Raw genomic sequence first — 15762 nt, 5'->3', positions numbered from 1 at the left:
ATGAAAAGAATCACTATGTCATCAAGGCATTTTCACAAGTGACCTGCCCTGGGCCCTAACGATACAAACACATAAATACACAGATACGCAGGTAAATGGACACGCACATGCATCCAGGAGAAGAGACAGAGAGACTGAAACACAGACAGGCAGAGGGAGAGAGAAACAGAGAGAGAGAGAGAGAGAGAGAGAGACAAGACAGGCGCTGAGAGACACACAGGGGGAGAAGGAACACCGGAGCTGGGAACGAGCGGAAGTCACGCCCATTTTCACACGTCACTCTGCATGTCACAACCAGGTCCCAATGTCCATCCACCCTGCGGGGGAGGGTGTGGTGGGGGCTCACACGAGGACACGTGACCAGAAGGCATAAAAGCTGAGAGCATTGTGGGGCAGCCAACCCCAGGGGCCGAGATGACACACTGGGCCTGAATCTAAACATGACACAGTGATCCAGGAGGTCGTATGTCAGCAAGAACGAAGTCACAGTTATGTTCAGTTTCTCCCCTCCCCACCCCCGCCCCGACAGGGAGCTGGGAAGCAGGTGGCAAGGGGAGTGACTTTCTCCGGACCCCAGGGCAGACCCCACCCAGCCTGTGTGGGGTGTGCTCTGCGCTCCGCCAGCCCTCTGTGGGGCCCTCCCTCTGCTGAGTCTGCGCACGAGCTCCCTGGGATGCCAGCCCACGGGGCTGACAGGTGTGGTAGGTGTTTGTGCCTCTGGAGACACGATGGCTTCCCCGGGAAGGAGGGGCCAGGATGATCCCCACTGTGCCGATGGGGGACTGGGGAGACCCTGAGAGGCAGGCGGCTCATCCAGGGTGACAGCACTGCGGGCGACGGCGGGCCGGGTCCGAACCCAGCTGCCTCCTCAGAGCTGGCGCCCTGGCTGCATCCAGGCCTCCGCAGGGTCCTGGGCAGGGGGGCCGAGTTAGTGTCACTGTGTGCGGACACGGCATGGGCTGGGAGCTGAGCAGTCAGCAGCCCAGAGAGGCCCTTGGGGAGCTCTGCGGAACGAGGAAGCTTGGGGAAGGGGACCCCAGGAAGTGACCTCACTTCCCTGGCAACCGAACCCAACACAACTTAGAACCCAGGTCACCGGGCACCCACTCTGTCAAGAAGCCCCTACTCAGCTCACCCGGTTGGTCAACTCACTTCAACTCAGTCACACATGTTCTGCTGCGTCCCAACACCCCGAGGCCGCGGCCCCCGGAAGGCCCGCAGCGAGGGCCTGGGCCAGCGGTGCCGGCGCTGGCTCAGCTCTCACCCCAGGCGCCTCTGGCCTTTTGGCCACAGGGACCCAAAGGTAACCCAGGGAGGCCCGGGGCAGGCCCGCCCAGGCCGGGCCACCACTCAGACCCCACCCGGGTATAGCCCCACATCCCCTTCCCTTTGCTGGTGGAGGTGGGCAGTCATGTTGGGCTGGGGTGGGGGGGCCTGCCTCAAGCACGAGCAGGTCAGAGGCCTGGGGGGCCTGTCACGTCCGCACCCCGGGTCCCAGCTGGCGGGCTGGGCTGTGGCCAGCCGGGCAGGGCCCTGCCGCCCGAGTCGAAGCCCGTGCCCTCTGGCTGTGTCTCTTCCCACCCGGGTGGCCGTCTCAGCTGACCGAGGTCCCAGTCTGATCTGGCAGCAGAGGGTCGAGCGGGCAGAAGCGGGAGTGGTCCTGGCCGGGCAGGGCTCTGAGACCTCCGGGCCCGGCCCGCTGCCACTCACTGTCATTGCAGAGCCGGACACTGCAGGAGCCGCTGGATCAGGACACCCACGCCTCCTCCCCGAGCGAGGGGCCGCTGCACGCTTCTCAGGGCCAGCACCAGCTCCGGGTGAGTCTGCACACAGAGGGGTCCCCGCCACCACGAAGGCCTCCTCCCCAGAAACCGCCCAGGCGTCACGCCAGGGTCCTGCCCGCGGCTGACAGGCAGCTCAGCAGACCCGGCTCTGACCTGGAGCAGCTCCCTGGGAGTCAGGTGGAGGACCAGGAGCCCACCGAGGCACAGCCCCAAGGTGAGAAGGGCGGGGCCGGTGAACGTGCGGAGGCGAGGGAGGGCCGAGGGCTGGGCCACACAGGGAGGCGTCCCCAGAGGCTGCTGCTGGCACCAGAGCCAACATTGGTCTCAGACCACCTGTCTACACGAGTTCAGTCACAAAACACATCCTGTGGGCACTTGCTGTTGGGAGCTGTCCGGAAAGCTCTGGGAAGACGTCTGGCCTTGAAGAGGCCCACGGAAAGGGAGGCACGAGCCTCAAGTTTTCCTCTCTCACAGCACGAGCGAGCGCCTCCACGAGACTGAAAGCTCTCTCCACTTCCAACAGTCACAGATCCAGAGCAGGCGGGGGCAGGGGAAGATGCCAGAGAACAAAACCAGGACCATCAGGATCCAGCGGGAGACCCCGAGCTCCCTCCTGCTGCTCCTGCAGCTTCTGCAGCTCCAGCAGCTAACGCTGCTCCTGAAGATCCTGCCGCTCCTGCTGCTCCTGACGATCCCGCAGCTCCTGCTGCTCCTGAAGCTCCCGCAGCTCCTGCTGCTTCCAAAGGTCCTGAAGATGCTGCACCTGCAGCTGGAACGCTGGGCCACGGACAGCCAGTTCAGGCGTCACCAGCCCCTGGGGCTGAGCCCCCTCTGCGCCCACCCGCACCTTCTTCTTCACAATCCCACCATGAATCCCCTCCCGCACCCGACCTTGACTTCCATTCCCCTGAAGTGATTTGTGCTTGCTTTTTCTTCACTTTCCTCTGTTTCTTTCATATCGGTTATGGCATCCTTTATTGTGCCTTTTTAAGTTTCTTTTAATAAAATATAGACATGGTCCCTCTGAAATTGTGCAATTCAGGAGCACTGGGTGCCTTCACGATGCCGTGCGACCATCACTACCATGCAGGCTCACACCATTCCTTTCTTCAAAGTAAAATCTTGGATCCATAGCACGCACTGCCCCCCAACCCCTCACCCCCCAGCCCCTGACAGCCCCGAGTCCTCTTCCCCTCTGGGTGTCTTTACCTCTCCTGGGTGTTCCCTGTCAATGAAGCCACAGGAAAGCTGGCTTTGCGTGCCTGCCCATGTGGCTTAAGCGGGGGCTGGTGATGTTTTCTTTTGTTTCCACTTGAAATCGCATTTTGATTATTTGAAAGGGAAATCCAGGTGGGCTAAAGAGGTCATGTGCCAAATGAAGCCCTTTCGGTAACTCTGTGCATAACCTCGGGGGAGGCACTGCTCTTCCCCCTGTGACACCACAGACACAAGACACAAGGGAGATGCTTAGCTCTTCCCGGGGGAATAACAAAACCACGCAAATCAAGAAACCAGCAAAAGCCCAGAAATACCTGGAAAGATACTCCACGACCCGCAAGATCCCAAGGTTGGAGAAAGGCTACACATCCCCGGGGTCCAAAAACCCCTCGAAACCCAGTGCTCTAAACAAACACAACACACACGGGCAGTTTCAACGAGAGGCACAGCAGGTGGCCAGTGTGCCTTAGACGTGCTCGACCTCTCGGGGGAGGACACAGGCAGACGGACACACTGTGGAGACAGCACTGGTCACCATGACGCTGGCAGGTCTTTAGCCTGGTGACAGCCAGCCCTGGTCACAACGTGAGGAGGCAGAGGCCTCAGCAGATCCCCCGGAGGGACGAGACAACACACACTCCTCTTCAGGGAAACAGTGAGCAGGACGCATCAAAGGGCCACAGGCGCAGCAGCCCTTCCCCGGCAGTGCCGATCCTTAGAGCTGACCCCACCAAAGTGCTCGCACAACTTGCAAAGAGGTTTGTACTTCAGCACCATGAAAAGAATCACTATGTCATCAAGGCATTTTCACAAGTGACCTGCCCTGGGCCCTAACGATACAAACACATAAATACACAGATACGCAGGTAAATGGACACGCACATGCATCCAGGAAAAGAGACAGAGAGACTGAAACACAGACAGGCAGAGGGAGAGAGAAACAGACAGAGAGAGAGAGAGAGAGAGACAAGACAGGTGCTGAGAGACAGAGAGGGGGAGAAGGAACACCGGAGCTAGGAACGAGCAGAAGTCACACCCATTTTCAAAGCAAAGATAGTGAGGATCAAAGGCTTATTTCACTTATTCCAGAAACAAAACTACTCATAGTCTATCTTTATTTGAGAAAACTAATTCTCTCCATCGTTATTTACTACCATGATACATTGAATGGAATATATATATGTTCCATTCGACATATACATGGGTATATGCTACATAATATATATTATACACAAATATATATATATTTACACACTCAATCTTATGTTCCATAAAAGGATCCTGAAAGAATTGGAAGGGCAGAGTATACACTTGTACAAAAAGCCACCTTTCAAAACACATTAGGCGGTGTCTTTCCTATTTCTGTTTAACTCCTATGCTAGCCAAACGAGCCACTAAGCAGCCTAAAGATCTGTAATGACGGGTGCCTCTCTTTGCTACTTTCATGCTTTTCTTGTGCACAGCATAATCGGTGCTAGGAAGAAACTGATTTTTTCAGCCTTGGACCTAAATGTCACTATATATTTGGTTGGCTTAGCCTTTCCAAGCAATCAAATCATGCCTATGTCACATCAAAGAAACTACTAGAAAACAAAATTGTCAAAGGAGAGTTATAATTTCCTAAAATGGAAATAGAACCTACCTTTTCACAATGGGAGTTTCTCCAAATCATACAGGAGTCAGATCAGTGGGGGGGGGGGGCGGCGGGAGGCACGGGAACCACCCCCTTCTGGCCCCATAGGGCGCGGGCGACTCCAAGAGTCCAGGTGCTGGGCAGGCTCCGTGGCGGGCCAAGCCCCACTGAGGCTTCCGCGCCCATCCCCGCAGCGCCCAAGCAGCGGGGGGCACAACTTTGGGGCCGAGGGAAGGGTGGGGAGTGACAAGGGCTCCTGGGTGCCGAGGGTGGGGAGCGTCACGGGCTCCGGGGTGCCCAGGGTGGGGAGCAACAAGGGCTCCGGGGTGCCCAGGGTGGGGAGCGACAAGGGCTCCGCGGTGCCCAGGGTGAGAAGCGAAAAGGGAATCCGGGTGACCAGGGTGGGGAGCGATAAGGGCTCAGGTGTGCCCAGGGTGGGGAGCGACAAGGGCTCCGGGGTGCCCAGGTGAGAAGCGACAAGGGATCAGGGGTGCCCAGGGTGGGGTGCGACAAGGGCTCCGGGGTGCTCAAGGTGCGGAGCGACAAGGGCTCCCGTGGTTCCAGGGTGAGGAGCAACAAGGGCTCCTGGGTGGTCAGGGTGGGGAGCGATAAGGGCTCTAGGGTGCCCAGTTGGGGAGCCACAAGGGCTCCGGGGTGCTCACAGTGCGGAGCGACAAGGGCTCCCGTGGTTCCAGGGTGAGGAGCAACAAGGGCTCAGGGGTGCCCAGGGTGGGGAGCGTCATGGGCTCTGGGGTGCCCAAGATAGGGAGTGGCAAGGCCTCCAGGGTTCCCAGGGTGGGAGCGGCAAGGCCTCCAGGGTGCCCATGTTGGGGAGCGTCACAGGCTCCGGGGTGCCCAGGGTGGGGAGCGACAAGGGCTCCGGGGTGCCCAGGGTGGGGAGCGAAAAGGGAATCCGGGTGCCCAGGGTGGGGAGCGATAAGGGCTCAGGTGTGCCCAGGGTGGGGAGCGACAAGGGCTCAGGGGTGCCCAGGGTGGGGAGCGACAAGGGCTCCGGGGTGCTCAGGGTGCGGAGCGACAAGGGCTCCCGTGGTTCCAGGGTGAGGAGCGACAAGGGCTCCCGTGGTTCCAGGGTGAGGAGCGACAAGGGCTCCCGTGGTTCCAGGGTGAGGAGCGACAAGGGCTCCAGGGTGCTCAGGGTGGGGAGCGACCAAGGCTCCGAGGTGCTCAACTGCGCCCACAGCCATGGACCCTGGCGCCCAGAGTGCCGGCGCCCGCACTCCCCGCCCCGCGGAGGCCCGCGGGGCTTCCCTCCCCCCGCGGGGACCCCGGGCGGCAGCCACCGCATCCCCCTCCTTCCGGCGCCCCGCGCCCCAAGCCCCGTCGCCGCCGCCGTACTCACCTCAGGGGCGCAACCGGCACAGCCGGCCGTCGGCCTCGTTCCCGCCGAAGCGTCTCGCTGAGGTACTCCCTGCGTGGGCGGGTTGTTCCCCGGCAGTTGCAGGGGCTTCAAGGGTGGGGGGGGCGGGGAGCAACGAACCGAAGCGCCGCCTGCTGGCATTTTCCACAGGCCGGCGCCACCGCAGCCGCCTTGGGTCCGCACAGCCCCCTGCCGGCCGCAGCTCTTACTGTCTCGCCGAGCCGACAAGCCTCCGAGGACAGGGGATGGAGCCGCGGCGCCAGAGGAAGGCCGGCCGGGTGTGTGCGCAGACTCTTTCTTGTGGGGACTGCGCGCATGCGCACCAGCGGGGCGGGACGAGGGGCCGCTGCGAGGGGGCGGGACCCGTGGCCGCCGCGTGGGGGCCGGCCCCGCCCAGGGGCGTTGGTCCGGCTCAGCCAATGGCGATCGCCGGGCACCTCTTGGAGCGGGCGGTTTGAATGGTTCGAGGACCGCCCGAGGCAGCGGCAGGGTGACCACGCTGCTGCCGTTTTGGGAGCTTTTCCGAGATCTGGATGGGAACTCGCCCCTAATCCTTTTCCCGGAGCCTCTGGGAAAGTAAAACAATAGTGACTTCAGGTAACGGTTACCTCGCCCCCCTGGGGTGGGGGGAGTCTCAGTGGCCCCGCCCCCCCACCCCCCGCCACCTGACAGCACCGCGCCTGCCTCCCAGGAGAAGGCTGCCTGCGACACGTGAACCCCATGAACATCGGGAAGCAAGACCGGCGGGGTCCAGGCCGCACGGGACTAGGGTACACATCCAGGGGCTCGCACCGGGCAGCCCCCATCCCCCCGCGGCCGCAGCCGCCGCGGCCCCGAGACCGCACCGCACCCGCCCCCTGGGAGTAGGCCACGGTCTGAGAACCGGTCGCAGGTGCTCCGGGGCCGTCAGACGCCCTCCCACCTCCCGGAGCTGCACCTGCTTCTCCAAACCCCGGCATAAGTGGCAGCGGAGACGCGGCGTTCAGGGGCTCCTAATGTGGAGAGGCGGGGTACACTACGAACCAGGGCGGTGAGCCCGGATCCGCCTCAGGGCCCTAAAGGGACGCGCGGCCGGGACCTCACCCACGCACCCCTCCCTGTGCGCCTCTCCAACCGCACAGCCCAAGCCTCACCGCCGACTCCCCGACCTGCACGCCCCCACACCTGCCTGGCGGCGGCAGCGGAGACGACGACCCGCGGCGGCCCAGACCCCAGGCCGCGTTCCTCCTCCGGGAGTTGGTCCCGGAGCACCTGGCTCTCGCCCAGCTTCTACACGTTCTGGGCGGTTTCCGGTGTCTGCACGTCTGCGCGTGCGCGCCCCTCCTCCTCCCGCCCGCAAGGCGGACGCTGGGGCGGGGTCTCTTGCTGTATCGCCCTTGCACAGTGGGGCCGGGCGGGACCGGGCTGGGGGGGCGGGGCCGGGCAGGGCCCCGCCCCCCTGCCCGCCCTGCCCGCCCTGCCCGCCCTGCCAGGTCTCCATCCCCAATGCCCCCACCCCACCACCCCACCAGCAATCGGGTCCGCACTCAACCAGGACTACCACTGGCCCGGGCTGGGGCCACAGCCCTCGGCCCCACTTCCCTCGGCCCCACTTCTCCTGCTCTCCTCCCTCTCCCCGTTACTGCCTCCCAGACCCGGGCCAGGCCCAGTTTCCAACTGGACCTCCAAGATGGGGCTCCCTCTCTACACACCAAGAAGCAAGCACAGGGTCTCCCTGCAGGGCTGGTGGAACTGGACCCAGTCCTGGACCTCCTGCAGGAGCAGGCTCTGGGTTAGGGTTGGGGTTGGGGTTGGTGTTCAAGGTTAAGGTTAGTGTTGGGGTTGGGGTCGGGATCAGGTTAAGGGATTTGGGGTTAGGGTTAGGATTTCAGGTGAGGGCTGAGGGGTTAGGGGTAGGGGTAGGGGTAGCTTTAGGGTTAGGGTTTTAGGGTTAGGCTTATTGCTAAGGTTAGGATTTGGGAGGAGGAGGAGGAGGAGTTAGGATTAAGGCTAGGGGTAGGGATAGGGTTAGGTTTAGAGGTTTGGGGTTAGGACCAGAGCCAGAGTTTAGGGATAGGTTTGGGGTTAGGGTTAGGGGTTGGGGTTAGAGTTAGGGGAGAAGGAGGAGAACGGTTAGGGTTAGAGGGGAGGAGGAGCAGGAGTAGGATAAGGTTAGAGTTAGTAGTTGGGTCAAGCTAAGGTTTGGTTTAGGGTTAGGGTTTGTGTTCTCGTTCGGGCTTGAGGTTCTGGTTAAGGCTAGGGTTAGGGTTAGGGGCTGGGTTAGGGTTAGGACTTGGGGTAAGGGTTAGGGTTAGGGGTTAGTGTTAGGACTAGGGCTAGGGCTAGGGCTGGGCTGTACGTGGGGGAGGGGGAGCCAGACTAGGATGAGATGTCAGTTGGAAGATCCCAGTCCCTGCAGATGATAGCAGCCATGGGGTTGGAGGGGAAGGACACTACCCACATGAAGGAAGGAAGACCCCAGTCCTGGAGGCTCCCTGGTGTGCGGGGGGTCCTGCCATCCGTGGTCCCATCACCGGGAGGGAGAAAGAACCACTGGGAGTCATACATAGCTATCAAAGGAATAAAACCAAACACAAAATAAGAATCAGCAGAATGCGGTAATCCAATCATAAAGGACAGTCAAATGTCCTCTCACTCGGCTCCCACACACACACACCCCCAGCAAACCCAGCTTACTTTAAAATTTATTCTCATGCTCTTCTTTAGTCTCCAATTTAGCTGTCTCTTCCACTGCTGAGGTTACTAACATCTCTCAACTGAGACACTGAAAAATATCTCACAGTTGATCTCCATGCCTTCAGTCTTTCCCCTACTCTCCATCCTCCACATAGCAGTCAGAGTATGTCGGGTATGTATTTAAATCAGATAATGTTATTAACCTAGTGGTATCTCAGCATCCTTAGTGAGGCTTCTAGATGACCTATCACAGCCCAGAAGACTCTGTATTCTCTCCTTGGCTTCTCTTTCCAGTTCAGGTCTGTTTCTATGTCTACCCTTCTCTCCCTTAGACGTGAAGACTTTTTGCTTTCCTGTCCTTTTGACCTACAGGGCTTTTCACATGACCATTTCCATGACTTTTCTTGCTCATCGGTTACTTACATGTCAACACAACTATCACCTCAGAACTGTCTTCTAGGACTGTCGTTACTAAAGGAGCTCCCTTCCTTTGCTACTGCTGCAGTCCATTGCGTCACCTGGTCCCAGGTCTGCTTTGATCACCACCGAAAGTGAGCAATTAGAGGAGGATGTGGCAAACTGATAGAATGATTCCATCGATAGTGATTCATTCTTTTAAATACATGGAGGATACACACACACTCTCTCTTGTATTATGTGTGGCAATGTTTACACTGAAAGATTTAATACATTATTAAAAGTGATAATACAATTTTCAGCATTTTAGATTTACCGCTTTTCTTTGAAAGAGGCATTGCTGTCTGTGATATCCTCGACTTCATGGAATGAAGTGAGCATAGATATTAGATTTGGATAATTGTTTACAATTGATACAGTCTTAACTTTATACACATAAAAACAATAAATTAAGTGGTCTGCTTCAAATCATACATCTAAGTTGGATTCTAGCTGACAATCCCATAAGATTTATTTATTTCCCAGGAGCATAATATGTTGTTGAAGGTGGACCTCAGATCATCCACCATTCTTCTAATTAGATGCAATATTAAGACATTTTGGGAGAATGTCATTCTAAGTGAAGTAAGCCAGAAAGAGAAAGAAAAATACCATATGAGATCACTCTTATGTGGAATTAAAAAAAAAAGAACATAAATACAAAACAGAAACAGACTCATAGACATAGAATACAAACTTGTGGTTGCCAAGGGGGAGGGGGATGGGAAGGGACAGTCTGGGAGTTTAAAATTTGTAGATACTGACAGGCATATGCAGAATAAATAAGCAAGATTATATTGTACAGCACGGGGAAATGTAGACAAGCTCTTGTGGCAGCTCACAGTGAAAAAAATGTGACAATGAATATATGTATGTTCATGTATAGCTGAAAAATTGTGCTCTGCATGGGAAATTGACACCACCTTGTAAAATGAATATAGCAATAAAAAATGTTAAATAAAAATAAATAAATACATAAATAAATAAATAAGTAAATAAGTAAATAAGACATTTTCATTGCCTTCCTCACCTGGTCCTGCTTAATGGACCCTAAGTCTTAAGCATCATTACTGAGGGTCATTTGCTCGATAAATTCTAGACTGATTGGTTGATTGACTGATTAACATGATCCAGCAATTCACATTTAAATGCAACTTTTATTCAAATAAGGATTTCACTAATTTTGAGATATAAATGTTTCATCTTACATAAATTAGAAAATGATCTTGATCTTTACTTGCCAGAATATATAGGCTGTAAAAGTGTCACCAAAAAGAAATTCTCAAAAATACATTTCGATATTCATAATATACATGTTAGGATCATAGGGTATTTTAGAGCTAAATAAAGTATTACAGTTTAAGAGACTATGTTTTTGCATTATCTATACACTAGGTACTGTTGCGTACTGACCATGTAATAGTTTTAAAGGTTTGGGTTATTTATCTATATTGAATTTTATAAAGTTTGTTCATACCATATACTTATTTCACTTCTAAAACTGTGCATTGTTTTTCACTCAAAATACTCTCATATGAAAGAGTGCCTTTGCCACTATAACAAAGTCATACTAACATCACAGTGTTTTGAAATTCACACAGTGTTATTTATCTTGACCTGTCTATTGGGTATTTTTAATACATTTGTCTATATTGATTTTATATAGGGACAATCAGCTTATAGTATTCTTGTGCAGCATTTTATACATTTATGCAAATTAATTTTTTGTGATATGTTTACATTGATACTAGGAAAATATTCATTTATGAGTGATATTCATATATTATGATCTTGCATTATATAAATATATATAAAAATGTAACTCAAAAGACACCTGCACCCCAATGTTCACAGCAACAATATTTACAATAGCCAAGACATGCAAACAACCCAAATGTCCATCAACAGATGTCTGGATAAAGAAGCTCTGCTACATATATACAATGGAATACTACTCATCCATGAAAAAGAATAACATAATGCCTTTGCAGCAATATGGATAGACCTGAAGAATGTCATTCAAAGTGAATTGGACCAGAAAGAGAAAGAAAATGCCATATAACATCATTTATATGAGGAATCTATAATAATAATAATAATAATAATAATAATGACACAAATGAACTACTTATTATTTATAACTAACATGAATTACTTCTTGAATATGTATAAGCACATTTGACTGTCCTTTATTATTGGATTACCGCATTCTGCTGATTCTAATTTTGTGTTCGGTTTTATTCCTTTGATAGCTATGTATGACTCCCAGTGGTTCTTTCTCCCTCCCGGTGATGGGACCACTGATGGCAGGACCCACCGCACACCAGGGAGCCTCCAGGACTGGGGTCTTCCTTCCTTCATGTGGGTAGTGTCCTTCCCCTCCAACCCCATGGCTGCTGTCATCTGGAGGGACTGGGATCTTCCAACTGACATCTCATCCTAGTCTGGCTCCCGCTTCCCCATGTACAGACCAACCCTAGCCCTAGCCCTAGTCCTAACACTAACCCCTAACCCTAAACCTTACCCCAAGTCCTAACCCTAACCCAGCCGCTAACCCTAACCCTAGCCTTAACCAGAACCTCAAACCAGAACGAGAACACAAACCCTAACCCTAAAAAAAATCCTTAATTTCACCCAAATAACTCAAACCTTATCCTACACCTGCTCCTCGTCCCCTCAAATCCTAACCTTTCTCCTCCTTCTCACCTAACTCTAACCCAAACGCCTAACCCTGACCCGAACACCTACCATAACCCCAAAGCTATCCCTAAACTCCCGCACCTCCTGCGGCTCCTGAAGGTCCCACAGCTCTGGCTGCTTCCAAAGGTCCTGAAGATGCTGCACCTGCAGCTGGACCACTGGGCCACGGAGAGCCAGTTCAGGCATCACCAGCCCCTGGGGCTGAGCCCCCTCTGCGCCCACCCGCATCTTCTTCAAAATCCGACCATAAACCCCGTCCCGCGCCCGACCATGACTTGTGTTCCCCTGAAGTGATTTGTGTTTGCTTTTTCTTCACTTTCCTCTGTTTCTTTCATATCGGTTATGGCATCCTTTATTTTGCCGTTTTAAGTTTCTTTTAATAAAATAGACACTTTGTCCCTCTGAAATTGTGCAATTCAGGAGCACTGGGTGCCTTCACGATGCCGAGCGACCATAATTAACATGCAGGCTCACACAATTCCTTTCTTCAAAGTAAAAACTTGGATCCACAGCACGCACTGCCCCCCACCCCCTCACCCCCCAGCCCCTGACAGCCCCGAGTCCTCTTCCCCTCTGGGTGTCTTTACCTCTCCTGGGTGTTCCCTATCAATGAAGAAACAGGAAAGCTGGCTTTGCGTGCCTGCCCATGTGGCTTAAGTGGGGGCTGGTGATGTTTTCTTTTGTTTCCACTTGAAATCGCATTTTGATTATTTGAAAGGGAAATCCAGGTGGGCTAAAGAGGTCATGTGCAAAATGAAGCCCTTTCGGTAACTCTGTGCATAACCTCGGGGGAGGCACTGCTCTTCCCCCTGTGACACCACAGACACGACACAAGGGAGATGCTTAGCTCTTCCTGGGGCAATAACAAAACCACGCAAATCAAGAAACCAGCAAAAGCCCAGAAATATACCTGGAAAGATACTCCACGACCCGCAAGATCCCAAGGTTGGAGAAAGGCTACACATCCCCGGGGTCCAAAAACCCCTCGAAACCCAGTGCTCTAAACAAACACAACACACACGGGCAGTTTCAACGAGAGGCACAGCAGGTGGCCAGTGTGCCTTAGACGTGCTCGACCTCTCGGGGGAGGACACAGGCAGACGGACACACTGTGGAGACAGCACTGGTCACCATGACGCTGGCAGGTCTTTAGCCTGGTGACAGCCAGCCCTGGTCACAACGTGAGGAGGCAGAGGCCTCAGCAGATCCCCCGGAGGGACGAGACAACACACACTCCTCTTCAGGGAAACAGTGAGCAGGACGCATCAAAGGGCCACAGGCGCAGCAGCCCTTCCCCGGCAGTGCCGATCCTTAGAGCTGACCCCACCAAAGTGCTCGCACAACTTGCAAAGAGGTTTGTACTTCAGCACCATGAAAAGAATCACTATGTCATCAAGGCATTTTCACAAGTGACCTGCCCTGGGCCCTAACGATACAAACACATAAATACACAGATACGCAGGTAAATGGACACGCACATGCATCCAGGAAAAGAGACAGAGAGACTGAAACACAGACAGGCAGAGGGAGAGAGAAACAGACAGAGAGAGAGAGAGAGAGAGACAAGACAGGTGCTGAGAGACAGAGAGGGGGAGAAGGAACACCGGAGCTAGGAACGAGCAGAAGTCACACCCATTTTCAAAGCAAAGATAGTGAGGATCAAAGGCTTATTTCACTTATTCCAGAAACAAAACTACTCATAGTCTATCTTTATTTGAGAAAACTAATTCTCTCCATCGTTATTTACTACCATGATACATTGAATGGAATATATATATGTTCCATTCGACATATACATGGGTATATGCTACATAATATATATTATACACAAATATATATATATTTACACACTCAATCTTATGTTCCATAAAAGGATCCTGAAAGAATTGGAAGGGCAGAGTATACACTTGTACAAAAAGCCACCTTTCAAAACACATTAGGCGGTGTCTTTCCTATTTCTGTTTAACTCCTATGCTAGCCAAACGAGCCACTAAGCAGCCTAAAGATCTGTAATGACGGGTGCCTCTCTTTGCTACTTTCATGCTTTTCTTGTGCACAGCATAATCGGTGCTAGGAAGAAACTGATTTTTTCAGCCTTGGACCTAAATGTCACTATATATTTGGTTGGCTTAGCCTTTCCAAGCAATCAAATCATGCCTATGTCACATCAAAGAAACTACTAGAAAACAAAATTGTCAAAGGAGAGTTATAATTTCCTAAAATGGAAATAGAACCTACCTTTTCACAATGGGAGTTTCTCCAAATCATACAGGAGTCAGATCAGTGGGGGGGGGGGGCGGCGGGAGGCACGGGAACCACCCCCTTCTGGCCCCATAGGGCGCGGGCGACTCCAAGAGTCCAGGTGCTGGGCAGGCTCCGTGGCGGGCCAAGCCCCACTGAGGCTTCCGCGCCCATCCCCGCAGCGCCCAAGCAGCGGGGGGCACAACTTTGGGGCCGAGGGAAGGGTGGGGAGTGACAAGGGCTCCTGGGTGCCGAGGGTGGGGAGCGTCACGGGCTCCGGGGTGCCCAGGGTGGGGAGCAACAAGGGCTCCGGGGTGCCCAGGGTGGGGAGCGACAAGGGCTCCGCGGTGCCCAGGGTGAGAAGCGAAAAGGGAATCCGGGTGACCAGGGTGGGGAGCGATAAGGGCTCAGGTGTGCCCAGGGTGGGGAGCGACAAGGGCTCCGGGGTGCCCAGGTGAGAAGCGACAAGGGATCAGGGGTGCCCAGGGTGGGGTGCGACAAGGGCTCCGGGGTGCTCAAGGTGCGGAGCGACAAGGGCTCCCGTGGTTCCAGGGTGAGGAGCAACAAGGGCTCCTGGGTGGTCAGGGTGGGGAGCGATAAGGGCTCTAGGGTGCCCAGTTGGGGAGCCACAAGGGCTCCGGGGTGCTCACAGTGCGGAGCGACAAGGGCTCCCGTGGTTCCAGGGTGAGGAGCAACAAGGGCTCAGGGGTGCCCAGGGTGGGGAGCGTCATGGGCTCTGGGGTGCCCAAGATAGGGAGTGGCAAGGCCTCCAGGGTTCCCAGGGTGGGAGCGGCAAGGCCTCCAGGGTGCCCATGTTGGGGAGCGTCACAGGCTCCGGGGTGCCCAGGGTGGGGAGCGACAAGGGCTCCGGGGTGCCCAGGGTGGGGAGCGACAAGGGCTCCGGGGTGCCCAGGGTGGGGAGCGAAAAGGGAATCCGGGTGCCCAGGGTGGGGAGCGATAAGGGCTCAGGTGTGCCCAGGGTGGGGAGCGACAAGGGCTCAGGGGTGCCCAGGGTGGGGAGCGACAAGGGCTCCGGGGTGCTCAGGGTGCGGAGCGACAAGGGCTCCCGTGGTTCCAGGGTGAGGAGCGACAAGGGCTCCCGTGGTTCCAGGGTGAGGAGCGACAAGGGCTCCAGGGTGCTCAGGGTGGGGAGCGACCAAGGCTCCGAGGTGCTCAACTGCGCCCACAGCCATGGACCCTGGCGCCCAGAGTGCCGGCGCCCGCACTCCCCGCCCCGCGGAGGCCCGCGGGGCTTCCCTCCCCCCGCGGGGACCCCGGGCGGCAGCCACCGCATCCCCCTCCTTCCGGCGCCCCGCGCCCCAAGCCCCGTCGCCGCCGCCGTACTCACCTCAGGGGCGCAACCGGCACAGCCGGCCGTCGGCCTCGTTCCCGCCGAAGCGTCTCGCTGAGGTACTCCCTGCGTGGGCGGGTTGTTCCCCGGCAGTTGCAGGGGCTTCAAGGGTGGGGGGGCGGGGAGCAACGAACCGAAGCGCCGCCTGCTGGCATTTTCCACAGGCCGGCGCCACCGCAGCCGCCTTGGGTCCGCACAGCCCCCTGCCGGCCGCAGCTCTTACTGTCTCGCCGAGCCGACAAGCCTCCGAGGACAGGGGATGGAGCCGCGGCGCCAGAGGAAGGCCGGCCGGGTGTGTGCGCAGACTCTTTCTTGTGGGGACTGC

Source organism: Vicugna pacos, chromosome 17 (assembly GCF_048564905.1).
Source record: "Vicugna pacos chromosome 17, VicPac4, whole genome shotgun sequence".
In the NCBI taxonomy this organism is placed as follows: Eukaryota; Metazoa; Chordata; class Mammalia; order Artiodactyla; family Camelidae; genus Vicugna; species Vicugna pacos.
This window is presented reverse-complemented; position numbering follows the sequence as displayed.